At 47.8% G+C, this 26,924-nt stretch overlaps 1 pseudogene; it reads right to left on the bottom strand.

The window, feature by feature from the left end:
• Nucleotides 1-563: 563 nt before the first annotated feature.
• The window catches only part of LOC143388010 (protein-tyrosine kinase 2-beta-like), a 42,551-nt pseudogene continuing 16,190 nt past the window's right edge, over nt 564-26,924 (bottom strand).

The raw sequence follows: 26,924 nt of genomic DNA on the forward strand, positions 1-26,924 counted from the left end.
CAAAAAGGAACTAAGTGCCTGAGGTTCTATATACAGAGATAAGAATATCTAGGTGTAAAAAAAAATACACAGACTGAGAAAGATTCAATGCAGAAAATATGAGTTACTGGAGTCCAGAAAACACTGTATAATTTTACAAATGCCACCACTTTCATGTTTTGTGTGTTCCAAGCTTAATCTTAGCAAATCTTTAACGAACAAATATTAGAAGACTCAACAGAAAGAGTCTTTCAATTTCGTAGTAAGACCAAAGGAAAAAAAAATGAGAGACTTTACAACCTTGAATGTCTAGGCTGGTTTTTCTGAAATACACTCTAGGTATTCTTCCCAGGTCATGGACAGTTAACACTCCCTTTGTCTTTTAAAATGATGTTCATGAGCCACAACACCTGCCAGCCTCGTTACCCCCGCCGCCTACCCTTCCTTGCTCAAACACCACACCACTTGCCCCTGCCTCTTCCATCCCTACATTCCAGTTTTTTCCACTCCAAATTTTCTCCATCCTTCAGGGCCCCACTGAAAGCCAGCAGCAGGCAGGAGTCACTCTCCCCTCTGAATACCCTTTACGTGTCCCCCACAACTTTCTGGCTCACATTACCCATGAACCTGCACTTGACCTGCTCCTTCTGACTGACTGTAAGCTCCTTGAAAGCAAAACCACGTGTTCCTCCTTCAGCATCCTGGACAGCACCCGCAAGTGCACAGGCCCACTGTGGCCTGTGGAAATTCAGTACTGACTTGTGAAGACTCCGGAAAGGAGATGCTGCCATCCTGACTCTGAGGCATCCCACAGGCTCCCAGATGAGCCAGGCCATGGGGCCAGTCAGGAGGAAAATTGTTGTTACCATCTCTGAGCATTGCTTTAATGTTTCCAGTTGCCTTGCAGGGAACCTCGTCAGCACTTCGCCTGGGAGAGAATTTTCTCAGTGTTTCTGATCTATATTTTTAATCTTTTCTGTTTGGTTAAAGAAGTGCTCATTATGTTCTTGCAGGCAGATTTTTTTCTTAGCAATTACTTCTAAACCTCTGACACAAAGGGTCTTTTTTTTCTGTGGCACAGTCTGTCTTTATGGAATGGAACAAAATCCTCCCAGTGGAGCAGGGCTTAGACAAAGGCCATGCAGCCCCTCACGTATACAAAACAGCTTCTTTCTAAAAGCACAATTTTTAAAGTAAAGCTCCCTAAAACTTAATTATGGATAAAGAGTCGAGGGCAGAAGGGTAGAGAAACTGCATACTGCCTAAATTATAGTACATGCTTAGAACCATAGTTTTATTATTGTTATGCATATGAAAAGACAGAAATTGTTTAAATTAATGTGAGAGAGAAAAACGAGGTAGGTTGGGGAGAATTTATTTCACAATAGATCTCGCAGCCTGGAATTTGAAGCTACCATGGGCATTCAAATTTTTACTAAATAAAGAATAACAGTACAGATATATGTCAACATACTTGCCCAAAATTTCCAAATCTCTTATGATAAACACATATTTCCTTGCCTCCAAATTTTTAGAGACATATATGTTGAGCCTGAAATATTAGACATATATACAAGTTAGAGCTCAAATAGTGAGTTTAGCCTGTTTTGTAACCCAGTTTGGTAAAATGTGTCAAGATTTCATGGCAACAAATGGCAAGAGGTCATTGCATTAAAGGAGATGATTGGTGGCAAGTGAGCATCTGCTTTCAAGCAAAGATGGTTTTGTTACATAAGATCTGACAATCAACAGATATTCCACAAAGCACTCAGTGTCTCACAGTCGCTGATGACATAGCGATCAATGGGGAGGTGGCTTAGCCTCTCTAGCAGTTCATGAGCCTGTAACCACAATACCCTCTAAGCTCCTTCCCACCCAGCAACACCTTTACAAAAGCAGCAGCAGTAGAAGCAGCTGCCAGGAAGCCTTTCTTTCCTCTGATGGAGGAGAGATTTAGCAATCAGGCAGGATGGCAGAGTGGGGCAGAACATCCAGGGTCTTTTATTCTCCAGCATCACCAGGCCTGGCTGCACTCCACCCACCAGCCTCCACACTAATGCACTGCATCAGCCTCTGGGGCTCAGAAAAGGAAGGGAATTTTACATCATTTGCCACAGCTCCAGTGTGGACAAGGGTAGTTCCAGCTGGTGTCCAACTGGTGTCCCCAGGAGCAGAGCCTAACTTCATCCCAACTTTGATATATTTGCAAAGGGAAGAGTCACAGAACACCTTGATGACTTGACTGGCACACAGAAGCATGGAGGGCACCCCCTGAGGCTGAGAATGTGGGGTTCCTAGTATCCCAGGCCACCTCCCTCCAGTAGCTTCCTCAGTCCGGGCTGGGACTCAGCATGCAGTGCCCTCTTACCCGCATGCTGTGGCGCTTGAAGACATTGTGCTGGTGGAGAGGTGGGGTACGCAGTGAGTTAATGGGAGATGGGTACTCTATAGGGCTGGTGAGCATAGGGGAGCTGGACACAGACCCTCAGGGACCTATTAAGGAGAAGCAAAGAAGCACTAGGCACAGGACAAGGCAAGGGGGTGGACAATCAGCTGCTACAAACAGGAGCACAAAGAAGTGATACAAGAGCATCATGGGGGACACAGACTTGCTCTCTCAGAGTTGCTGAAGAATGTGGTGTGGCATTTCCTTGGCCCTGTTGGAGACACCTGGTGGAGCATCATGGCCTCTCATCTGCCTAACACTCCCCTAGTGGTATTCTGCACACACAGGGTCCATGCAGGCTGCTATTGAGACCATGACTCCTCCCTTGGGCCCTTTTCCAAACAGTTATGTTTCATAGTCATGTTACAAATTGACAGATATGATTAGTCCATTGATAAATAAATTCTCACACACATAGTTGTCCTTCCATATTCAAGGGGGATTCATTTCAGGACACCCTGAAGATATCCCAAATCTGCAGATGCTCCAGTTCCTTGAGCAAACTGTCATGGTATTTGCATGTAATGTACATATATCTCCCAGTATGCTTTAAATCATCTCTAGATTGCTTTTGCCATCTAATGTAATGTAACTACACAAATAGCTGGCATAGAGTAATTTTAGGGGAATGGCAAGAAAAAAGTCTGTACATATCCAGTATAAATGAGATTTATTTTCCTATGTTAATATTTTTGATTCCTGGTTGGTTGAATCCATAGATACAGAACACATGAATATGGAAAGCCAACTCTGTGTGTGTGTGTGTGTGCGTGTGTGTGTATGTGTGTATGTGTAATTTTCAATAATTATATATAATTTAATTTAAATTTAAATAACATCACTATTTTAATTATGTTTAGTTTTTAAGGACGTTGCTTCCACCTTCTGAATCAAAGCATTTTATTTTCACATAAAGGATTTATCTGGGGCTGAAGATGTGGCTCAAGTGGTGGTGCGCTTGCCTGGCATGCGTGTGGCCCGGGTTCGATCCTCAGCATCACATACAAACAAAGATGTTGTATCCACCAAAAACTAGAAAATAAATATTAAAAAATTCTCTCTCTCTCTCTCTCTCTCTCTCTCTCTCTCTCTCTCTCTCTCTCTTAAAAAAGGATTTATCTGTTGGTTCTTGGTTGGGTTTACTCAGGCATAGGGCATTTCCTTGGGAGGAGATACACAAACCTGGGGAACAGCCCCCTGTAAGGAGCATCAGTAAATTGACATTGTTGCTATTGGTTGAGATATTCCAGTTCTGAATGGCAACACTGATTGGGGGATGAAAGAGAAGGACAGAGATGAAGCCGGGCTCCCTCTTACCCAGACACAAAAAAGGACTCAGGACAGAGGCATTCTGAGTCAGGGACCTACAGCCTTGGTGAGAGACATGGTTGGTGGTGACAGAGGTGGAGAAGGCTCAGATGGAACCCTTCTCCCTTCACTGGCTACTCAGGTCCTGGCCAGGACCTCTGCAGGGAGCCTCAGGGATCCACTCTATTCTCTGGAGACATCATCCTTCCCCAGTTCCTAGGGATTACTTCTCAGAGGCTCTGCTCAGGGTAGGAGGCCAGGGAAGTCTTGGACATGGGGAGGGAGCTACAAGCAGGTACACAAAGCAGCAGACACTGCAGACAGACAGACTAGGCTACAGGAAGGTCTGCTTAGCTGAGGACAGTCTGGCAGGACTGAGTTGCTATTCTTTTGATGTGAGTTCAAGTTCACATCAAACAGCCAAACAAAGAAACAAAGAAGAGTCAACCCAGCTATCTTTATCATCTGAGCAGATGGCTGCTACTCCTTAATGGCACAGGAATGGAATTTGAAGAAACACCTGACAAGGGATGGGCCTGGCCATTCCAAGCCCCCTGGTTACACATTTACCTGGAACTGTAGTTTGAGAGTGAGCAGGTTGGTTTGTGGAGGGGGTCTAAACAGCAAGAGGTCATTGGACTGGCTGGGGTGGAAAACAGGATATAGAGCAGTGTCAGTTGCATTTCTCCCATTAATAAATGAGTTGGCCCACTAAGGGGAGCATCAGGTTGAATGTAGCTCAGCCGTATTCACAATGAAGGAGCAATAGTGGACAAGGTTATCATTAAAATAATTTTGCATCCACTTCTGAGCACCAGTTACATGCTGAGAGATGGGAAGTCACAGGGGCTGGCCTCTGCCACCTGGGCTACGGCTAATTGGGGGTTTAATGACCTCTGTGTGTGCAGCCTCCCTGTATGTGGGAGTGCCTGACAAAACAGCCATGGATAGCCACATTCAGAGCAGGAGGTCACTGAGGGCTCAGGGACTCACAGAAACTTCATGGAGATAAAAGCTGCATTGGGCCCTAGGGAAAGGGCAGCACATGCCTGGCAGGAGGAACAATGAGAAAAGACCTTGGTCCACATTATGCATTATTATAGACTGAATGTTTGTGTTCCCCTCAGTTCATATGTTGAAGTCCTGTACCCCAGTGTGATGGTTTAGGAGGCAGAGATTTTGGGAGGTGATTAGTGTTCAATGAGTTCATGAGGATAGGGCCCCATAAAGGGATTAGTGCCCTTATAAGAAGAGGAAGAGAGACCAGAGGTTTCTCTCTCTTTCCACCAGGTGAGGACACATTAGGAAGGTGGCTATCTGAAAGCTAGGAAGGGGCCCTCACCAGATACCAAAGTTGCTAGAGCCTGGCCTTGGACTTCCAGCCTCCAGAAGAGACATAAGTGAATGATTTAAGCCACTCATTCTGTAGGATTTTTTTAGGGCAGCTCTAGCTGACAAATACAGGCATGGTCTCTGGACCCCTCCCCCACCTGATGGTGGAACAGCTGGGCTTTGGCTCCTGAGCCCAAGGCTGTCATGGAGAGCATGGACAGAGAATGGACTTTGGGGACTTAGGATACTCTCCATCCATGTATCCTCAGGGAGAGCTAACTTAGCCCTAGGAAACTCTCAGAAGAAAAGTGCCCAGGTTCCCAAGGGAAAGTTCTGAGAAATGACTTTTCCACAAGGTGTCTGCTGTCTCAGATGACACCTGCCAGGGCATGAAGATGACAAGGGGTGATTGATAAGTAGCTGAGTTGCAGAACTGAGAGAGGATTGTAGGAAAGCATCCTGCTTCCATTGAACAGGCAGTGGGTCACACAGGTACTGGCTCTGTTGTGGCTCATGGAACTAATAGCAAGGCCAGGGGTGGCTTACCTTGGGTGGGGGTTCCTGGGAAGCAATGGGCTCCAATATTTTAGGTGAGCATTCCTTTCTTGCTCTATGGCAATGTCCTTCTCCATCTGATAAATGTCACTGCCAAGGCAGCAGGTCAGACAGGGTGAGAGGGCCAAAGCGAGTCACTCCTCTCTACGACATTGAAACTAGGAGAGGCCTGGACAAGGGCCTTGATCCCATTTTCATTTATGTTTTTTCTGAAGAGTGACCTGGGGGACCCCTCTGAGACAGGCTGGGGTATGGATCCTGAGGGCACCCTGCACCAAGTTGGGAGGACCACAGGGATGGGTCCAAGGTGGGAGGAGGTCCCTGGAGAGCCAGACTTAACCCAACAGGTCAGCAGAAGCCTGCTATATCCCCAGCTCCCCACACTTCCTGCTTTTCTGTGCCTGCTATTGGTGCCAACCCTGTTTAGATTTCCAGTGTCCCAGTCAACTTCATGATGAAGGCCTGGGTTTGACTTGTCATTAAACAATTCACCATCTGGTTTCTGATGTGAGCAAATGGGCTGTGGATTCATCTCCCCCAACCCTCACCTGTTAGCCGTTCTAGTGCCCCTCACCTTTCTGCCCCAATTCAGTGCTTCTCAACCTGGGCATCACAGACCCCAGAGGCCTCTGGAATTACTGCAGAGGCTCCATCAATCCACACTTTCAAATGGGTATGAGTGTTATGTACTTTTGTTTTTATTTTATTTTTCTTTAAAGAGAGAGAGAGAGAGAGAAAATTTTATATATATATATTTAGTTTTTGGCAGACACAAAATCTTTGTTTGTATGTGGTGCTGAGGGTCGAACCCGGGCCGCACGCATGCCAGGTGAGCGCGCTACCTCTTGAGCCTCATCCCCAGCCCCAGAGTGTTATGTACTTTTGAATACTGCCTGGTACTGTGTTTTCAAACACAATGTATTTTGCCAATCAAAGGATTCTAAAATTACGATTACATGGAAGAATTCTCCAAATTTGACCTTTAAAACAGCCCTTCCTACCCTACAAGATTGGGAAACAATAATCAAAACCTTTATTTCCCCTAAAGAAGGGACTGTGAACTGAGGTAGGCAGCTGGGGTCCTTTGGGTCTTTGAGTATCCTTCCTTTGCATCAGAGAAGCCTGCTTTAAACTGCATCATGGTGGGGGGGTGGCTGGCCCATTGCCTCCGAAGGAGACACCTCTCATCTTAGGCACCCCATCATGCTCCCCTGGTTCTCCAGATCCCATAATGGATTAAGACCACACCGTCCTCACTCAGAACTTCTGCTCTCTCAAAGTACAGCTTTCAATACATTTCTCCCAGAACTCCCTGGCTTCTTCAATCTTCCTTGTGAGGGACAATGCAGATGAATTAATCAGGACAGCCAATGAAGGAGGAAAATAATTTTTATTTTGAGACAAGTCTTGCTAAGTTGCTTAGAGTCTCACTAATTTCTGAGGCAGTCCTTGAACCTGCAATCCTCCTGCCTCAGTCTCCCAAGTCATGGGGATTACAGGCATGCAATACCACACCCAGCCAAAGAGGATTACAGGTGTGCAATACCACACCCATCCAGAGAAGCTTTTTAAGCTAGAGGTTTTGCAGACTATGTTGGGGACCCTGCCCCACAAATAAATACACGGTCATCCCTGCTGCCCCCTGCCTGGGCATTCCCAGCCTCCTCCTTGGTGGCCTTCAACCAGCCAGTTTGTAGGGGTAATTTTCTTGCCCTCACTAAAATTTGCCAATATGTTTATATGATATCAATGAGTAGTATTAACAACATGTTAATGTTGTTAAAGGTCAACTAAGCAAGAGATCTCCTAAAACAGAGGTCAGCAAACCATGGTCAAAGGCCACATGTGGTCTCCCACTTATTTTTCTATGGCTTCAAATTAAAAATGGTTATCACATTTTTTTAATAATTGAAAAAAATAAAAATAAAATGATATTGTATGCCACATAAAAATTATGGTATTGATGTTCTTATTGAACCCAGCTACCCCCATTCATTCACTACTGCCTATGACTGTTTTTAAGCTGTGGAGACAGAGATGAGAAGACTGGACAGAAGCCCCAAAGATTCACTATCTGGTCCTTTACAGAGAAGGTCAGCTGACTTCCTTGCTAAAGTATTCCTAATGAAGGGGACCACCCTTGGGAGCACTGATGGCAGGCATTCCACCAAGCAAACTGGGGACTCCTGGACCTCTGAAATGGAAACACCCTTTACCTGTGACCTTCCAGTACCAGGGGAACAAGTGTCTTGGCACTGAGAAAGATAAGGCTTCAGACTCCTAACCCCACTCAGGAGACAGGTGTTTTCCAGCCAAACTCTGAAGACCATAGGTGTCTGGGCCATCTTTTTTTTTTTTTTTGGTACCAGGGATTGAACCCAAGGGGTGCTTAACCAATGAGCAACATCCCCAGACCTTTTTTATATTTTATTTTGAAATGGAGTCTCACCTAAGTTGCTTAGAGCCTCGCTAAGTTACTGAGTCTGGCTTTGAATTTGTATTCCTCCTGCCTCAGTCTCCCAAGCTGCTGGGATACAGGTGTGTGACACCATGTCTGGCTGCACCAGACATATTTTTATTCCAATAGAGAAAATACCTTCTAGGCACAGCATGAGCAAGGCACAGGGCTGGGTTGGAGATGCCCTGATGAGCAAGGCCTCCCCAGGCTCACCTTGTCTCTGAACTAGTATCTGACAGTGAACCTGGCCTCAGCCTTTCAGCCCCTGACAGAGCTGCTTCTGTACCGAGTGCCCAATGCTCATCATGCCTCTGCCAAGGACCAACTCATTCTGTGTGGTCATGTGGCTCAGAGATGATCAGAAGGGAGGTCTGGGTACATGTCCTGCCTTCCTGTCACTGCCTTGGGCAAGTCACTGACTTTGAACCTGAACTCTTCCATTCAGCAGATGGGAATGGGGCCATCTGCTGCATAGGCCTGAGGAGCCCCTGAGAGCACTGACTTAGCTGTAAACCTCTCAGTGCCACCGGCAGCAGCTTGCCTCTGGGGCAACCCAGCCAATGCCCCCCACACCAGCTCCCCAGCCCATGCTCACCTGAGGCTGCACACGAGCTCCATGAAGTGGGTCCAGACACTGGGGTCATAGTCCCAGCAGCGAGTCACGAGGGTGTAAAGAACAGGTGGACAGAGGTCAGGTTTGGGCAGCTGGTCCCCTTTCTCCAGCACCCCAATGACATCCTTGTTTTCCAGCCATAAGAAAGGCTGCTTCCCAAAGCTTAGGATCTCCCACATGCACATAGCTGAGGGCAGAGGGGAAACCGTCAGGCACCCTGCTGGGAAGTGGGCACCCCGGGGACACTATGGCCATTAGCACTTGGTCCCAGCAGGGAGCGTCTGTGTTATTTTGCAGCTCCCTCTATGGCCACTGGGGTCTTACCCACCATGGTGGTCCACTCAAGGGACCAATGACCTACATCTGTGGTACATGAACCAGGGCTTCCCCTTCCTGACTCTCTCAACATGGAGCTGGCTGGATTCTGTAGGTTCAGGAGGTGGCCCACGTTGGAACCACCAGATCCTTCTTGGGAAGGTTAGGAGCTACAATAATAGGGCAGGCACCACCTCTTGCAGCCTGTATGATCATGGGCAAGCCCCTTAATGGTCTGAGCCTCAGTTTCCTTATCTGGAAAATGGGGGTAACAATGATGAGGTTTATAGTCAGCTGTGGGAGAACTGGCAGGTAACTTGAAGTGCTGTGTTTGGTGAGGTTGCCCATTCACACCCAGCTAGGCACTCTCCACTCCCTGCTTCTCCTTTCATGAAAAACCTGAGTTTTGTGTTTGAAGCTCACCTCCAAGGCATCCCCATATTTGTCCTCAGAGCTGGTTGGTGGGGTCCATGCTTATCAGAGCCTTTTACAGGAGGATGAACCCAGATTTTCTAGGCCAGTCCTTGGCTCATGTCATCTCTGACTCTACCACCACCTCCCCACCTCTGGGACTTCTCAGTGGCTACAGTGAAATGGGGTATTTGGGTTCAGGGATGATCCTCCTCTTGAGGATGATCCTCAAGAAAATTTGAGCCCATTTCCACACTCTACTGAATTGCCTCATACCAAACATCCAGATGTCACTGGCTGTCGTGAAGCGGCAGAAGTTAATGGATTTGGGGGACATCCATTTGATGGGGAGACGAGTCACAGAGGCTTGGGGTGGGCAAAGAGGTTTACAGGCATTATTAAGGGAAGAAAGATCTAGAACTTTCCAGAAAAACAACCTACTGTCCAGAAGCCCATGGTCTGGGCTCCCCAGTTGTAGGCTCCTGAGATTTTGGTTTCAGAGACAAAGCAGGGGCTGGAAGTTCCCTCATCCTTGTAATATGTGTCATCCTCAATGTATGAAGAAAGGCCAGAGTTCCCCAGCTTCACACACTCTGGGGAGGCCACCAGGATGTTCCAGACAGTGATATACCTAGAGAAGGATGTGGATACCAGGGTGAGGCACTGCCTAGGACCCTGGGGCAGGTGGGAGAGCTGAAGGAAGGTTCCAAGCAGGTGAGTGAAGGAAGAGGTTGTATACAGTTAGCTTCCTGCAAGGTGAGCTCCAGCCTCCTAGAGGAGCTACTGGTACTGATGGCCTTGGTCCTAGCATGGCTCCCCACCCCAAACCAGTGGGCATGTTGGCTTCTCACAGGCAGCTCTGCTCCAAAAAGTCTGCTTCTGTTGTTAAAATGCTGACATGAAAGCATGCAGGCTTAAGTTCCCCAAGGGGCCTGACCCATCATTCCACTCCCTTAGCCTGCAGCCACTGACAGGGTTTACCTGACGTTCATGCTAGGACATGAGCTTCACAAGGACAAGGTTTGTCTGTTTTGGTGACAACTTTGTCCCAGAATCTAGGACAGTGCCTGGCACCCAGGAGGAGCTCCATAATACTCACTGAATGAATGGATGCTTCCTGTGTGGCTTTGCATAGGGTCAGGCACAAGGCCACACAGGCCACATCAGTGGTGGGGAAGCACCTGGTAAGTGCCCAGGTAGTCTCCTGGGGCTATGTTCCCATGGCAGTAGCCTCCTCTTAGGGAATGGGAACAAGGCCAGGTGGGGAAGAGACAGCTCCACAGCCCCAGGGGCTGGGGAATGAGGGTGGTGCTGGGCCTCAACCTCAGGATCTCCAGGTGCTCTATTAGCTCAGATCCTCTTCCTGGACCCCTCGCAGCTAAGTGGGCAGGCTGGAGGAGGTGAAGCTCTGAGAGGGTGGGAGGAGGTTTCCTGGCATTGCAGGGGAGGGGCAGAAGGTCTCAGCTACAGTCAGACGCTAAGCTTTGGAGTTGCTCTGGAGCTACTTCTAGTGACAGTTCTCTGAGGCCCACACAACTGTTTTGACTTTTTAGTGAGAAAACACTTTGTAGAGGTGCTCAAGCACTCTAAGCTGCTTGGTGCAGGCCCAGGCAGGGACTCCAGCTCCTCCCTGTGGGACTCTGGCCCTGATCCTCAGTTTCCTCTGGGGTCAGGGATGGGCTTCACTTTCCTGCTGTCTCCGTGAACCCACCTGTGCACACAGCTGATGCTCTCCAGGTAGGCCATGGCTTTGCATATCTGCAGCGCATACAGGACAAGGGTGGGCACCTTCAGGGAGTTCTTATTTCGATCTAGATAGTGGCCCAGCTGTGGGAAGGGAGGTGCTGTCAGGACCCCAGCATGGAGCCAGGGCTGCTGGCAGCCACTGACCCTCCCCTTCCTCTGGGGCAAACCCCAAGTCAGCAAGATGTTCTGGCGACTTTCTCTATCAACAGGGCCTCTGCTTCTGCTGAGTATGGAAGGCAGGAAACTGGAAGAAGTGTCCTTTGCTCCCTTGGTGTCCCAGCTATCTTCAGGGTGCCTGGCCTGCTTCCTCCAGCTCACCTCCCCATAGGAGTACAGTTCCATGATAATCCAGGTGGGCTCCTCTTCGAAGATGCAATCAGCTTCACGATGTGGGGGTGGTTGAGATTCTTCATGATCACTGAAGTGGGAGCAGGAGGTCACACAGGGGAATGGGGAAAGTGGGAGGAGAACCCTCCCCTCTCCTCTTCCTTAGAAGGCCAGGGAGTCTGGGCCCCGCCCAGGTGTGCCTACCTGCCTCGCTCATGAACTTTTCCTTATTGTCCAGGGTGCAGTCCTTCTTGCAGGTCTTGACAGCCACATTGATTTTATCACCTTTTTGCAACAAGAGGGTTTTGGGAAGCTTGGTCCAGCCTAGTGCTCAAAGGAAACCGTTCCCGCCCTTGCCTCAGCAGGTCCTTCCCACAGACTTTGCCAACTGCTGAGGGGCAAGGCGACCTGGCCTCTGCAGGACACACCACCCCTTCCTTCCTTCAATTTCTCTCCCCTTTCCCCATCTCTTCCTCTTCTTTCCCTTTCTTCTGGACCAGGCTGGGTTAGACCCAGAATGAGGTTTGGAGATCAAAGAGCTCAAGCTCAGCTGTTCAGACCAAGATGCTGAGATGAGGGGCCGCGTGATCTGCCCTGGATAGCAGGTGACCCCAGGCCTTCATGAAATGTGGTCTGGCTGGCCCTGTTCTCTCTAAACTTGGCTTCAAACTGTGCTTCCTTCCTTCCCTGCCCACACCCCGGCACTGCCCTCCCCAGGCTTGCTGAGCATGGCCACAAAGGTGAAGCCTGTCCACCTAGAGGTGCCCCGGATGAACTTCCACTTGGCTGGGTCCACCCTCCTGCCCTCCGTGTATTCTCCTACCAAAGCCTCACACCTAGACAGGTGGAAAAAGAGTCAGGAAGAGTCTGGGACTCACGTGATTTGTGTGGACCCCTTCATAGACCTCCCCAAAGAAGCCTTCTCCTAGAATACGGTTGAGAACCACATCCTTGAAGGCAATGCCATACTGTGGACCTGCACAGATGGAGAACACAGCCTCTGGGCACACAGACTACCTGGCATCCCCTGGTGCCCCAGAACCCCATAACACCTCAGCCAAAAGGCACAGGCTGGGCTGGGAAAGGGGATCTAGAATGTTCCACTGCCTCAGATCCATGAAGGAGCCATCACCCCATTTCCTGGGTCCCAGGTCCATGTTCTTAGAACCCCCATATCCCACAGACACACAAAAGCACACAATCCATCAGGGGAGGACCTCAGCTCTCAACCCACAGGATCCCAGGTTGGCTGCTTCCTGAGCACACTTGGGGCAGGAGGAAGGGAGGGCAGGAAGCTCCACGGTGGTGTCCCAGGAATCCTCATCATGTCACTTCCCAGACCCCTGACTGGTCACCTTGGCGGGGTCCAGGACCTACCTCCCGGCCGTCTCAAGGTCTCGTTGGGAATCTCTGCATAGATGTCTGACTCTGGAATGACAGGAGGATGCCCAGCACATGGGTGAGATGTCTCATCAGGCAAGGAACCTGGGTGTGGCTCCCACCTGGAGCCCAGCATAGCCAGAGGTCAGGGTGCTGAAGGGGGGAAGCTGGGCAAGTCTGTGGCTCCTGTCCCAGGCTTTGGGGCAGCCACTGAGCCTGGGGTGTCTTGGCTCAAGTCTCTGTTTTGTTATCTAGGGCAAATCCATCTCCTTCAAACATACCTACCACCCATTTAAAACCATTATGAACTGGGTGCTTGTGTTTCAAAGCACTGACTCAAAATTTGATGGTTTTAGGATATGCAGCTTGGAGGGGCAATTAGATGAGGTCAGGGAGTGGAGCCCCCATTACAAGATTAGTGTCCTTATAAGGGGAGGAATGGCCACCAGAGTTCCTTCTCTCTGCACCACAGGAGCACACAGTGATAAGGCAGTCACCTGAATCGGCTGGTTCCTTGACCCTGGACTTGCCAGCCTCTGGAACTGTGAGAAATCAATGTCTATCTGTAGTCATGTGGTCTGTGGATTTTGTTTGGAGCCACCTCTCATTACGACAAACTCAGTATGTGTACAGACTACTCAATATATGCTTGCTATTACAACTGGCGATATTTTAAAGCCAGCACTGAGAAGGGATAGGAAAGTTGTTCTCTGTAACTTGGAGGGAATCGTCAGAAGAGCAGGCAGAGGGACCAAACATGGGGAGGTGGGCACAGGCCGTGAGCAGGGTGGGCAGGCTTACCTATGCTGCAGCTTTCTGAGAGGTGGGACCACCTCGCCTCTAGGTTTCTGCAGGAGGTGAGAGGGCAGGAGGCAGATGAACCCAGAGCTTGCAAAGCTCCCCCAGAGCTTTGGTCCCCCTCACCCACCGCCTGATAGCAGAAGCAGCCCACCTGGCTGCAACAAGCTGGGGCATGGCCTGGGCCTGGGATGGGGCTCAGCAGCAATCCTCCCAGGATGTCACCAGGGGGCTGCATGGAGGGCAACACACTGTGGGAAAGGCCAGGGTCTAGAGTTCTTTCAAAAATGAGGGGGTGGGGGCACCCTGCTTGTTCATCCTCCTCCCAGCACACACTGGCTGAGCTCAGGGCCCTTCCAAATCCCCACTGTACTCACAGGGTGGGGATCTGGGGTAGGCTGTTCCACATCTCACCATCTGGGGAGAGAGGACAGGAGGGAAGATTGGAGCCAGGGACACAGAGTCCGGGATGGATGGAGGGCCTGTCACTGCTCCACAAGGAGACCCCTCCCCACCTTCTGTCCCCTCTCAGCATCAGGGTGGAAGCTATGTAGGCCTTGGACCAGAATCAGAATCCTCCTTGTAGGCTTCCTCCTGCCAGCACCCTGTGATCCATCTCAGACCTATTTGCTGACCCTGGTCCCAAAATGAGGAAGGTCCACCCATGTCCTAGCAATGGCTCTGATCTCCCTGTTACTACAAATACAGCACTTCCAGAAGCTGGCCTCTATGAAGCTCTGACTAGCAGAACCAGGGGTGGCTGTCCAGGAACAGGGCCTGTAGCTGGCGATCCAGGATGGCCTCACAGGAAGCACCTGCAGGGCTGCTTGAGTGCCTCCTCACACCCCTGAAGAATGCGTTTATTCAAGGGCCAATGGCTCCACGCCCCCATGCCTCTACATCACCCTGCAGGCTTGGCTCAGTGTGCAGCTGTCCACTGTGCCTTTTAGAGAAACTAACCTTTCTTGGGATGGATGATGAGAGAGCCTTTATGTTTCCCCTGAATCTGGCAATAACCATCTTAGAGGTCAGCCATGTTCTCAGCCTCTGCCAGAGATGAAGTTTTGATGGACAAAGACTGCAGAGAAAAAGCCAGCCAAAGGTGAGACCTCAAGACTTGGCTACACTGTACCCTCTAGTGCTGCTTGAGAGGCTGCAGGACCTTCATCTCCAACCCTGCTGCAGGACCCCCAACCCCAACCCACACTTCCTCCCATCTCTGCTCGCCTTCCCTGTTGCCACTAGTGGGCGTGCTTGTGCTCCCTCCTACTGACCACCTTGAGCTCTGGGGAGACTAGTGAGAAAGCAGGATGCCTTGTACCATGTGGGGTGTTCCCTATGTAAAGGAGAAACTGAAAAATGGAAAACAGAGTGGAGCAGGGACAGACTGGTGAGAGCAGAGATAGATGCTCTGCAGTTGGAGGTCTCTGATTCTTCCACCATGAAATCCCCCCATCCCTGGGATCTTGACCTATAAGTCATTTTCACTTGGTCAATATTAGACCCTACTTCTTTCCTGACATTAAAATAAAAATACAAACCATCATCCCAGCACTTTGTTAGGGCATGGGTGCAGTTTTCTTAACAAGATCCTCAAAGCCACTGAAGCCCTGGCTTCCTGCTTGTCACAGTCATGTTGACCCAAGGGCATCCTAACCCAAAGTGATACCCCTGAAGAGACTCCAGGTGTCCAGAGAGGCTTACCTGGGGTGTGCCTTCAATACCCAGCTGCAGGACAGCCTGGCCCTCCTCCAGCGGGAGGCACCTGATGGACCTGATCTTCTTGAACTCAGCCAGGCAGGTGGGCTGTGGAGAAGAAGGGGGCCTTAAGAGCATTCCATTGCTGGGATCAGGCAATACAGATGAGTCAGGAGGGGTAGGGAGGAGCGACTGGGAGTCTCTCTGCAGATGAAGGGAGAAAGTCTGGAAGGATCATAAAGTCCAAGCCCCTCACCTTACAGAAGAGAAAATGGGGTGTGGAGAAAGGCAGGACTTGCCCAAGGTTATAGGTCAAGGTGGCAGTAGAATCAGAACTGAACCCAGAACTGCCTCCCTTTGCCACTTACAGAGCTACTCTTCTCTCTGTATCAGGAGAATGTCAAGCATGTCCTTTTCTCTCTCTCTGCACCTATGTCTGCAATAAGGAGCCATCTGCCCAAGCTGCCATCCCCAAACACTGTCCACAGAGCTCACGCCAAGGGTGTGGCTCTCTGCTCTCAGGAATGGGGGAAGATGAATGATTGGGCAGACAGAGAAGGAGTCAGAAATCTAAGACCTTGAGCCAGGGGCTGGCGTGGCCTCAGTGCTCTCTACCTTTGCATCTTGACTTGTTAGCTGGCGGATGCCTTTGGGGCCAATGACCAGGTCCACTGTAATGTTCCACCCTTGCTGTAATAGAGGAGAGAGAGGATTGTTATCTCTCTTCTGCCACCTGGTGTGTTGACACTCTAAGAAAGGCTAGACAGGGACCACTGTCTATACAGCTCACCCCTCTGGATAACTGCCCACCTGCCCACCTCCCACAGCTGGAGGCCAACATTCAGCTCCCTGCTTGGCACATGGATTAACATGAGTTCCGCCATAGGCAGGTAACAGCAAGGCCCTGCTGTCTGAACACTGTTCCTGGCCCCAAATGGCTCCCTGGCCCCTAGCCTGCCAGGCCCAGAACCCAGGCCCAGAGAGAATAAGGAGGGTGGTCATTACAACAAGTTCACAGTGATAGGTCTCCTGATCGATGTTGGCAAAGCCCACCAGGGTATTGAAAAACTTCATGACACACTCCTCCTCCTGGTGTGAGGCATACTGCTGGAAGGTCTGCTAGATCATCTTCCAGAACTGCTTAGGCTGGGGAGAGTTTGGCAGTGATTAGCCAGGCCCTGCCCCTCCTGGCACCTGTCCTTCCACTAGGTCTCACTGGGAGGATGCCCATGCTGGAATATGCCCCCAGGGCTCCTGCCGTGAAAGCAACACTGACCTGTTCCTCAAAACACACTCAGTGGTCTCAGGCGGGGCCCACCCTAACCCTGAGTGAGAGGCAGGGAAGTCGGCCTCCCAGGGCTCAGGCTGCCTCTTGGGAGGCTGGAGCCAAGTGCAGCCCATCCTGATTCTCCACCACAGAAGTGGCCCAATGTCCTGGCTTAAGACAGCATAGATGCCCCAGCTTCTTTGAGGATCCCCAGCCCAATCCTTGTAGTTCTAGCCCAGGGGATCTGCACAAAGAAGGTTTTCTGGGCCCCTCACCCTTTGATTTTCTCACCTTTAAATTCTCCTGCATCTGCTTTGGGAAAAACAGGTCGAGTCCCACTTCCTTTCTGAAAACAGGGAAATAGAAGCAGCATTTGACTCTCCTTCTCTCCAGCTCAGGACTTCTGGCTAGTCTGGAGGAGGTACCAGGGCTTGGAGACAAGGAGAAAGGCCCTGACTACCCCGCTCTGATCCAGGGCTGAGTGGGAAAGGAGGCTCTGGAGGGAAGGAAAGGAGGCAGGTCAGGAGGCAGCCCTGCACTTACTCCAAGAGCTGGAAGTTGGACTTCTTGTCAAGGGCGTTGTGGGGCATGTCCTTGAAGAACTGCCTGGAGAGAAAGGAGTTACGAAGGGGAGACCCGGTAACTGGAGAAGAAGGCCATCAGGGCCCTAAAATAAAATAAAACAAAATAAAATAAACGGGCACTCATGCCCAGGAGTTGGCCTGGAGGCCCTTCCCCTGCCAGAGGTGGGATTTGCGGAGAGGGAGCAAGGTGGCAGGGGGGTAAAATTGGATCTTCAGAAAACAGTGAGGACAAGGAAATCCCCCAGACTTTGTTCCCAGAAAGGCAACATCCTCGTGCTCTGGGAGACCCAGCTCCTGGGCTGTGGGCTCTGAGGCTGAGGAAGAAGATGGCGGCCAAGCCCAGGAGGCCAGAAACACCACCTGCACCTTCAGGTCCTGGGTTCCTGGGCACTTTCTTTTTTGCCTATTTGCTATCTCTGATGTGTGCATATGTTTGTGTGTTCACCTAAACAATTATTAAATAAACATGTTAAAATTTTTGAATTTGTAAAAGAAAATATAAATAATCCATAATCCTACCACCAGAGGTGGCATCTATTAATATATGACACATCTTCTTCAAGTCTCATTTCTCCTAAAAATATATGCATTCATGAAAACTTGTATGTATGGTCAGATGCCACATAATGACCTTTTGGTCAACAATGGACCACAGATATCATGGTGGTCTCATAAGATTATATCACCTAGAGTCATAGCTGTCTTTGTTTGTGTAAATGGACTCTGTTGTGTTAGTGTGACAATGAAGTTACCTAATGATGCATTTCTCAGAATGTATCTCCATTAGTAACTGATGCATGACTGACATATTTATTTGTAGCAATGGTGGTTTCAGCTGAGACCAAATAGCCAATGTCCCTGCATATGCCAGCCTCCCTTCCCTGTCAGGATTGCTGTGTCTAGTCATTTCACTGACTATTGCAGAGACTGTCCAATCTTACATTAAAGTAACTGATGCTTGCAATCCCAGTGATTTGGGAGGCTGAGACAGGGGAGCCTCAAGTTAGAGGCCAGCCTCAGCAACTTAGTGAGATCCAAAATTAAAAATAAAAAGGGCTGAGGATGTAGCTCAGTGATAAAGCACCCTTAGGTTAAATCCCTAGTACCAAGAAGAAAAAAAAATAACTCAGTAATCCTTTAAGCCAGGTGTCCTATAGACATCTGGGACCAGTTTTGTGCTACTAATACTATAAGCAGAGAGAAGCAAGTAACTTATGACCCCAAAGCAATGAGCTCAGACTGCTCACCCTGTTTAGAAAATAGGAAGGTTGGATCCTCACCTCAAACTATTATCTAGAATATTTATTTTTTAAATATAGATAAATATAGATATAGATTAAACTTAGATAAATATAAGCAATAAAATCATTATAAAGCTAGAAAAAGAAATCTAGGAAAATATTTTCATATCACAGGGTCAAGAACATCTAAAGCATGAAACTATAGAAAAAAAACCCCAATAGGAGCATAAAAATACAATATTATGTCCTGAACAATTTTTAATAAATGGTGTCTTTGAATATATTGTCAAGCAACATAAGTAGCTGTCATTCACAAGAAAATAAGCATGCTGGGAGACACAGGGATGGAGCTACCCAGTGAATGGAGGCCACTGAACTCCAGGCACAGTAAGACAGGGGGTCTTCCTACCTGGGGAAAACTGAGTCTGTTTAAGATGCCACAGGGGGACAAATCATTTGGTTCCTCAAACTTATTTCTAGCATATAGGCCATGAGTTTCACATTTTAACTTAGAGCAGGAGATTTAGATTAAATAATATAGTTGGCATTTGTAAAGCATCTCCACTAGATCAATAAAACATCAGTTAGGCTGCACTTCAACTATATGATATTCTGCAAAAGGCAAAACAAGGTGACAATATAAAGCTCAGCAGTTGCGGGGAGTAAGTGGGAGGGAGGGATGAAGAGGGGGGACATGCAGCATTTTTGGGGCAGTGAAACTAGCCCGTATGATATCATAGTTGTGGATGCAAGCATTTGTCCAAATCCCGAGAATGTGCACCTCCAGGAGAGAAGCTTCATGTGCACTGTGGCATTTGGGTGATAATGACGCATCAATCGGAGCAATTGCTCCACACTCGCAGAGTGGCGATGATGGAGCGCTGTGCGGGTATGGGAGAGGAGGCACAAGAGAATTCTGTGCCATCTGCTCAGTTTTGCTGCAAATCTAAAACTTCTCTGAACAAAAGTCTATTATAGACAAAAAAAGTAAATAAAATAAGGGTTGAGAGAAAAATGTCAGCCAAGTAAATACACACTTACAGAACACTTTAGTCCCTGTCATGGTTGTAAGTACTTGAAATATAGTAACTCACTAATTCCTCCTAACAACCCTGTGAAGTTGTTCCATCATTCCAATTTTACAGATGAAGGAACTGAGGCACAGGGAGATCAGGCGACTTGCCCAGAATAACAGAGTCAATGCCTCAGGATGCATGCCCAGAAAGCCCAGCTTCTGACCTGTGTTGTACATCATTATATCCAATTCTCCAGATAGGATCTGATCTGAGTCCACAGAGGATTCATGTCCCTAATCTCATGTCTGCTGCACCTACCATACTTCTTTTTTACACCAAGAAACAATGCATACTCTTTTCCTGGTGATGTCGTTAGCCATAGGCAAAGTGTATAATCTGTGATGTTAACAGGACAAGAGACTGTTACCCATGATTTTCAAGCAAGAGTCACATCCCTGGAAGAGTTGACTTCATGGTATGATTTTCAGAACCATATCTGACTCTGTTCATGACAATAGTCAAAACTTCAATATAAAATAGCCCAACTTCACATAAAACCACATTCCATCTACCCTTTTCATTTAAAAATGATCAGACCTGAAAAATCTTCTATCAGTTTTACAAAGTAGGTTTTTCCCATGCCCTTTCCCCATCAGCACACCCCCTGACCTCAGGGGTCACTGGTAAGAATAGGAACCTCTATCTGATGCTCCTGAAACTCAGGAGAATGAGGCTGTTTCTTTTCAGGAAACAGACCTGGGAGCAATCCTGGCTGATCAGAGAGCAGAGAATAGCCTACCTATTCCTGACCACACTCTCTTCCAGAGCCTCGTCCTCCAGCTTCTTAGCACAGGCCCTGGCACTGAAGCCACAACCAATAACAGTTTGGGGATGACTGGAGGATGTAAAAATGTGAAGTAGAATGCAAATGGATCCCCCTGTGGGTTGTTTTCACTAAGTGATGACTGACAGGTGATTCACTGGAGTTTCCAAGTGATACCACAGCCCTAAGTGTGAGATCCACCAACAAAAAAGAAAAGATAAATTCTTTAGGACTGTCTAACTCCAGAGGGGAAGACTATAGGATGCCATGCATGGTATAGGGACTGCAGGACTCCTGGAAGGCAGGACAAGGCACATGGTATCTGTTGTCCTAATGATGTCATTAGCCTGCCATTATCATGGCCTCTTACATGCCAGCCATCTTTGCTCTCCAAGTTCACCCCACCCCCATTCTCTAGTCTATGCCTTTCTTCCTCCATCCCTGGGCGGGCTAGAATGCATGTCCCACTGGGTGCCATTATCTGCCAACCAAGAGGTATTTTTTCCTTCCAGGAGCAGTTCAAATCCCCTCTCCCTGCTGCCTGCAGGCAAGGTTAATGGCTTCACTTGGAAGCGGTACATGTTCATTCTGCCTTGTATTATGATTAATTGTGTACAAATCTGTCACCTCCTAAACACTGTGAGCTCGAGGACATCGCTGAATGCTGTGCTAATTTCACACAGAGTACCTCCTGGAGCTGCGGTGCTATAGTGGGCAGCAAAGATGGGTACCCCTACATTCCAACAGCCCCAGGGCATGGCCTTGTGCTCTGAAGCATTTACAGAAACACTTGAAAAGGACAGAGGGAGAAGCAGGCATCCCAGAGGCAAGGGCAGGGCAGGAGGTGGGGACTGAGCAGAGGGAGCTGGTCCTTCTCTCCCATTTATTCCAAGGACCAGATGATGAGCACCTCAGAGGCCCACTCTGCTGGCTTCCTCTCCTCCCCTTCTCAGCTCTCACATGCCTACTCCCACTTCCACCCTAGATGCTTGAAAGTCCAGGCCAGCCTCTGGCCCAGCTCTCCAAGGTGAGACCTTGAGGTTACTTACCTGAGCTCCAGACAGCCCAGCTGCAGGGCCATGCCTTCGCTGACCTTGCTGGCATAGCACTGCATGTAGTCACTCCGGAGCTGGAAAGAGAAGGATCACAGTTCAGACTCACACCCTCATTGTCCCCTTTCCTGAGCAGAGGCCCCAGGAGGTGACACACCTCTGCCTCCGAGCTGTCTCATGCTCACCCAACCACAGACAAGCACTGAGCAGGGATGGGGAGCAGGATGGGAGCTCCCTCTCAGCTCTGCCTCTGCCCCTGGGCCCCTGAGCCCCTTCACAGGTGAACTTTCATACACATTCTCTTCCTGTTTCAGAGTCTTCACCCCATCCCAATTTGGAGAGAACCGACCCCCCCATATTTGGGGAGGAGTCATTAATTTTTCCAAAGCTCTGTCTAGATTAGTGTCCAGGAAACCAGAGGGGAGATGCAGCTGAGACCAGCTGGAAAATAATGAAAGTAGCTCACTCTTCCTTGGCACATCTTCACACAGGTGCTGGGCACTTATTTAATGCTATAGCATGTCAAAGAGGCTTGGCAATTGTTCAAGAGAGCCAGTTATCACATCTTTAGAAGTTTTGTGAACTGGTGAATATCCCATTGGTAGCTTGAATCAGGTCTTAGAAGGAGCATTTACACCATGGGAATTGGCAGGTGCTCTAAACCAGGGGTCTCATCTTCCCAGAGACAGCTTACCTGCACAGTGCCAATGATGTCATTTGATCCTCACAATAGCCCCCATTGAGTAGGTATTAGTATTTTATAGACAAGGAGACAGTTTCATGCAGGTAAATGAAGTCTCTGAGAATACCAGGTTAGTAAATGGCAGAGCTGGCTAAAAACCAGTTATGAAAGACCCCAGGGCCTGTATTTTAACCTGCTTCTGCTTCATCAGCCCAATCACCTGGGAAGCCAAGGAAGTCCTAGAGGAGCTGGGAGCTTATGGAACAGGTTGGTCTGCACCAAGGTTGGAACAACTGACAATGATCCTCAGGCATAGCAAAAAAGACAAACCTGGGCTTTGTCTTTCCATCATCCTATGGATACACTTGGCCTGGAGGGTGCAATGGGACTCTGGAGAAACTTTTTATCAGTTGGTAAAAATAAAGCAGCATGGTCCTGTTCTCTTTCAGGCTGTCCATGAAGTCTTCCGGCAAGTAGCGGATTTGAAGGTCATACCTGTGATAGGCGGTCAGACTGCAGGGAAGCTCGAATCTCCAGGAGAAAGTGGGTCCCTCCATCCTCCCTATCCTTTGCTCCCCTTCACCATAGCACTACAGTATCCCAACTGGGAACATTTCTGGATACAGATTTACTGTGAGTCCACGTCAGGCTTTGAAAATGCATGCATTAGATATTGTAGGAGGTCTAAGTCTAGGATGCCACTTGGATTTTCTAGAAGATTCTGAGGATGGGGAGTGCTTTGGGGAGGACCTCCAGGGCTTCCCCACCCCACATTCCTACCTCCACTCATCCTCCACGTGTAGACATTCATACTTGTCCTGCACCTCACCCACCTTCATCTGGGGGTGTAGCCAGTGGATCTCATCTGACTTCATGTGCTTTAGCCTCAGTCCATAGCACTCAGGCAGCTGGATGTTGGGCCAAATCTGCCCACTTAGCAGGATGGAGGTGATGATCTCCTGCAGAGAAGAGAGGGACACAACTCAGGGGTGTTCCTTACTGGGTTCCCCAGGGTGTGTGATTCTCTAGGGTGGGATTCTGCCTTAACGATGTACTTGTTTCTGATTCCCTAGCACTTAGTGCAAGATGTGGTACACAGTGAGCTGTATGTTGTGAATGAACAAATGCTGTTCATTTAGCCAAAATGAGACAGAGACAGAACTGAGGAGACAGCACAGGTGCTGTGCTTCTGCACTGCATTCCAGTTGAACCAGTTAATACTCACTGAGCACCTGCCAGGTAAAAAGCACCTTCATAATGGTTCCCAAGTTCACCATCCTTACTGAGTACCGGACCAGGCACTGCTAGATACTTTACACACACGATTTCACTGAATCTATACAACATGGGGAAATAAGCAGGTGTCACTGTCCTTGTGTGACAAAGAGGAAACTGATGTAGGTCACACAAGCCATGGCATTATGCTGGGATTTTTGAACCCTGGCCTGCTGGACTCTAGATTTCTACTAGGCCAAGCTGATTCACTGGGATGATGGAGAGGGCAATACAGAAGGACAAGACTCACCTCAAGGGAGCAAGTGGCACAGTCCCTACACAAGAAGGATAGTCATTGGAAATGAAGATATGACAAGAAAGGTGGCCTCTAGTTAACTGGGCCACTTGCCCACAGCCTGATGTTCTAGCTTCCTGGCCAGAGCCAGGGCTGGATTGACAGGAGGGCCACTTGGGCAGCTGGCTGCCTGGATGTGAACCTCTGAGGCCTTCCCTTGTTCTGACATCACTTTTGCAACATTTTTCCTCAAGCCTCTTATGTGGTTCCACACGTAATGGGTGACTGAAGCCGACTCTTGACAGCAGAGAGATGGCTCAGATGCAAACTTAGAAGCCCGCAGGCACTGACCTATCCTGTTGGATGGCTTGGTGGTGTGACAGACGGATCGATGCCCAGGCAGTTGCTGTTCTGACCAGGAAGAGCAGAGGCAGTTTATTATTTAGATTTCATGATTTTTTTGTTGTTGCTATTTTTTACCATGCCTTCCAAGAAATTCTCTAATTTAGTAAATAAAATGCAGCTAATCTCTTAATTGGAACAAAAAGAAGGAGATATGACATCTTTTTTCTCAGAAGAAAATCTGTTTCTTTCTATCTCCACTAGGAGAATGTTAAACTAATATTAAAATAATATGACTATGAAGAAATGCCCAGTTGTTCATCTGCCCAAGCACACATGTGTCTGGGTCCAGCTATCTCCTACCAGGATGCTAGAAGACCCTCAGCCTAAAACCTCCCTTTCCCCTCAGAGAAAGTTGACTACTGCAGAGAAGTTGACTACTGATCTGTGAGAGAGCTGGGGAAACTGAGGCATAGCATGAACATGTCATCAGTTGTAACAAATCAGCATGGGAATCAATTGACGCTCAGGATGTGGAAGAGGGCAATGACCTAGGGTACCCACTGGGAGAGGGACATGGGTAAGAGGATGTGAAGTAGACAGTTTCGTCACTCTCCACCCACTTATACCACTCATCTTTACCACTCTGTCCACAAGGTCCTCATGATATGGTACCCAACCCCTTTTCCCTCCTGAGCCCCATCTGGAGTTCCCAGTTGAGGTGTTTAAACTGAGAGCATTCCCTCTCCCCAGTTAAAACTCATTAGGGTAATGTCTAATTTCCTTAGGGCTGGGCCCCTGTGCTGTTTATTATTGAAAATCTTTAACATATGTACGGTAAACCGAGAAGCATAATAGCTTCCCTTGTACACACAACCCAGCCTCAGCAATGACCAACATTCTGCCCCTCCTGCTTCATCTGTGCCACCCCCTACTCTCCAACTGTGACTCAACTATTAATTTATTTTGTGGTTCTTCTTTTAAGGTAAAACTTATATAAATTAAAATGCACAATTTTAACTGTATGATTTTGAAACATGAATGCACCTGTGAAACCCACACACCAATTAAGAAAGGCAGATCCCTGGAAAGTTTTCTCTTCTCCCTCCTCAGTCATCCCTCGTGGCTCACTCCAACCTCTCCCTCCCAGGAACCACCCCCTCCAGAACTTCACATAAGTGGGGTCATTTTATAGGTGCCATTCTTTTGTGTCTGGCACAGTTTTTTTTCACCGAGAAAAATATCTGAAATTTCCCCACATTGTTGTATAATTCAGTAATGTGTTTCTTTTTATTAATGGTGACGTTCTACTTTATAAAGAAAACACAATATGTGTATTTATCCCCCTACTCTTAGAAATAGGGGCTATTTCTAATTTTGACCATTATGAATTAAGTTGCTGTGAAAACTAATTTACAATATTTTTGTGTGTAGATGCTCTTATGGCCTTTGAATAGACACCAAGGAGTAGAATTGTGTGGCCTTATGAGAAACTGCCATGCTTGTTCCACTTTTGTGTTTCCACCATGACACAGGGCTTCTGTTACCCTGCACCTTCTCCAACATTGGGTGCTGTCATCTTTCTAATATGTGTCATCTCAGTAGGGAAACTGAGGCACGGCATGCATGTATTAGCAGATCAGTGTGGGAACCACTTGAGGGGCAGGGCTAGTAGTATATTATTGTGCCTTGATCTGCACCTTCCGATGGCTAACGACATTGATCACATTTTTATGTGTGTATTGGCCATTCACACTCCTTCTTTATGAAGTGTCTGTTCAAGTCTTCTGCCCTTTTTTCTATGTTGTGTTTTTGTGATTGAGTTTTAGGAGATCTTTATACATTTTAGCTAAAAGTACTTTGTATGATCTATTTTACTACTATCTTCTCCAGATCTGTAATCATTTCCATATTAGTGTCTCGGTATCTATAATTTATCAAAAATTCCTTTTACGGTTAGTGCCTTATGCGTCCTAAAAAATCTTCACCTGCTTCCAGGTCATGAAGATATACTGTGTCTTCTTTTATAAGAGTCATAGTTTTGGAGCAGTGGTAGAGTGCTCACCTAGAATAGGTGAGGCACTGAGTTTGATCCTCAGCACCACATAAAGATAAATAAATAAAAATAAAGGCATTGTGTCCACCTATATCTAAAAAATATTTTTAAAAAGATTCATAGATTTAATATTTACTTTTAGGTCTTTGATGCATTTTAAATGAATGTTTCTGTGTGGTGTGAAGCAGGGATAAAACACTTGTTCATATAGTTCTACAGTCATTTGCATTGGTTGTTAACTTTCCTTTCGAAGTGAATGGTTTTCCTGTCTTTGTAAAAGATTAGTTGGCTATCTAAGTTTAGGTCTATTTCTGAATTCTAACTCCTTTCTATTGATCTTTCTTCACACCTCGCTGATACCATAAATGTACACATTACTGTAGTTTTAGGGATCTTAAAGTCAAATGGGATAAATCTTCTGTTTCTCCCCAAGATTAATGGTTTTTTAGATCTTCACATGTCCATATTGATTTTAAAAACAGCTTTCCCTGTTCTTTTCCAGAACTTTGTAGCATTATTATGATTGGGACTGTGTTAAATCTCTAGTTTAATGGGGTGGGGAGGCAGGGATGGATCTCTTAACAGTACTGAGTCTTCCAATTCTGAACATGGTATCTCTCTGTTTCTTTAGATTTTCTTTAGTTTCTTTAAGTAATGCTTTATAGTTTCCAGTTATAGGCTTTAGTCCTAAGTGGCTGGTGTATTTCGATGCTTTTTTAAATTGGGATTTTTAAAAGTTGATTATTCATTTTGCTCACCATTTCTGTGACTCCCTTCTTGCTGCTCTGCCAGCCCTGAGTTCTAACCACTTACACCTTGGGCTAGCAAGGCTGCTGCTTTCTGCCTGTGCCCCTCCCAGACTGGATAGTATCCTCCAAAGAAAAGCCAGGCACTCCCACTCATTCATCACAGTCCATGTCACAAGAGCTGATGTCCTTCTTAGTCTCTGCTTGCTGTAGACACTCTTCAGTCCTTAGAGATGGCT

The sequence above is a fragment of the Callospermophilus lateralis genome, unplaced genomic scaffold (genome assembly GCF_048772815.1).
Source record: "Callospermophilus lateralis isolate mCalLat2 unplaced genomic scaffold, mCalLat2.hap1 Scaffold_413, whole genome shotgun sequence".
Lineage (NCBI taxonomy): Eukaryota > Metazoa > Chordata > Mammalia > Rodentia > Sciuridae > Callospermophilus > Callospermophilus lateralis.